This window comes from Schistocerca americana, unplaced genomic scaffold (assembly GCF_021461395.2).
Source record: "Schistocerca americana isolate TAMUIC-IGC-003095 unplaced genomic scaffold, iqSchAmer2.1 HiC_scaffold_682, whole genome shotgun sequence".
Taxonomy (NCBI): Eukaryota; Metazoa; Arthropoda; class Insecta; order Orthoptera; family Acrididae; genus Schistocerca; species Schistocerca americana.
The window spans coordinates 15,001-17,500 of record NW_025726437.1 but is presented as its reverse complement, the minus strand read 5'-3'; positions in this window follow the sequence as shown (position 1 = coordinate 17,500).

Genomic DNA, 2,500 nt, shown 5'->3' with positions numbered 1-2,500 from the left:
TGCGCCTTAACCTAACCTATGTTGCGCCTTAACCTAACCTATGTTGCGCCGTAACCTAACCTATGTTGCGCCGTAACCTAACCTATGTTGCGCCATAACCTAACCTATGTTGCGCCTTAACCTAACCTATGTTGCGCCTTAACCTAACCTATGTTGCGCCTTAACCTAACCTATGTTGCGCCGTAACCTAACCTATGTTGCGCCTTAACCTAACCTATGTTGCGCCTTAACCTAACCTATGTTGCGCCTTAACCTAACCTATGTTGCGCCTTAACCTAACCTATGTTGCGCCTTAACCTAACCTATGTTGCGCCTTAACCTAACCTATGTTGCGCCTTAACCTAACCTATGTTGCGCCTTAACCTAACCTATGTTGCGCCGTAACCTAACCTATGTTGCGCCTTAACCTAACCTATGTTGCGCCTTAACCTAACCTATGTTGCGCCGTAACCTAACCTATGTTGCGCCTTAACCTAACCTATGTTGCGCCTTAACCTAACCTATGTTGCGCCTTAACCTAACCTATGTTGCGCCTTAACCTAACCTATGTTGCGCCTTAACCTAACCTATGTTGCGCCTTAACCCAACACACGTTGGGCCTTAACCCAACACACGTTGGGCCTTAACCCAACACACGTTGGGCCTTAACCCAACACACGTTGGGCCTTAACCCAACACACGTTGGGCCTTAACCCAACACACGTTGGGCCTTAACCCAACACACGTTGGGCCTTAACCCAACACACGTTGGGCCTTAACCCAACACACGTTGGGCCTTAACCCAACACACGTTGGGCCTTAACCCAACACACGTTGGGCCTTAACCCAACACACGTTGGGCCTTAACCCAACACACGTTGGGCCTTAACCCAACACACGTTGGGCCTTAACCCAACACACGTTGGGCCTTAACCCAACACACGTTGGGCCTTAACCCAACACACGTTGGGCCTTAACCCAACACACGTTGGGCCTTAACCCAACACACGTTGGGCCTTAACCCAACACACGTTGGGCCTTAACCCAACACACGTTGGGCCTTAACCCAACACACGTTGGGCCTTAACCTGCTCTGTAATTGTCATACGACGCGTTAAATTAGTGTAGTGTTGCCTAACTGCAACCCCCGCAATATAGTTTGCTACTCGCACTGCCCGGTCCCCAGAGTATCGCTTCATGTTAAACACCTTGCAGCTATACACTGTAATGCGGATGGCGGCAGGACGTACATGCTCAATGCCCTTCGCAGTTGTTCATTGGCATTCGCATGGCGAAGCACAGCCTACGTTGTGGTACGGCTTGTGGCAACTGTCCGCTGATGTTGTACGTCCAAATCACACACTGTACCGCACATTGGTCCTCATGTACTGAATGATACATCGTGGTACATGTGTGACCGTACCACGACTGCGCCAACAACGGCGAACCATACGGTCCAAATATTGTGCACTCAGCTACGTGTCGTCTCCCTATAAGAGCTGGATTGCAGTATGGTATGCCGTGGATGGCGATCAGCATGAGCCGTCTGTTGATGTAGTGGCGCGTGTTGTCAGACGTAGTCGTCTCTTCTCACACACCGTGATAGCATGGTGCACTGCGTTCCACATCTGCGACATGCGACAGAGGCCGGTTGACAGTCGTTCGCGCAATGGACATCGCATACGTACGGGGGCCACCTTCCACGTGTTCGCGAAGCGTGCACATGTTGTTGCGTGTATGTGGGCAGACATAGTGTGTCGTGACACCTGACACAGGCATGCAACAATCGTTGAATTTGCAAATGGCGATGGACGTCTACGTTTGCTGGTGACGTTACGCAAATGAAGAACTGGTAAACCGTTGTGGTGCGGTTGTTCTCGCTAGAGGTGAATCAGTGATGGCGACGATCGGTTGAGCTACCAACCGGTTGTTTCAGCGATACCCACCATGCCCACGAACGTGAATGGCATGTGGGTGTGAAGCGATACGCGGCGGTGGCTGGGTGGGACCGTCCCCGGCCGGTGAGGGGGGGCCTTCCGGCGTGCTGGCCGCGCGGTGCGTGGGCGCACGCGCTACAGCCGGCTGGTGGGGGCGGCCAGTGGCAGGCGCGCCGGCCGACGGAGGCGGCAGGCGGCGCAGCTGCGCGCCGGCGCACCCTGCACGCGGCGCCGTGCGGCCAAAGTAGGTCCTCGCGGGCCCGGTGCGAAGCGCGGTGGACATCTGCAGTGTGCTGGTCCGATTGAGGACTGTGTGCGCTGAGGATGCGCCGCCGCCCGGCGCTCGGCGCCGCGACGCCGTCTGCTGCTCGGTCGCCTCTGCGGTTCTCGCAGGTGGATTGTATCGCAGCTGTGCGGACGTGTTGGCGCGTGCGCTGTGCTGGGAGAGTTCGCTTCGGCACCCAAGTGGGGCTTTTGTCCTTCTGTGGCGCTGGCGTTGGAGCTGCCGGCCACCGTAGGTGGCGCGTGTTGTCTCCCGCCGGCAATGCCACGACAGCACGCTCCCGGGCCTCTGTCGGCAGCGG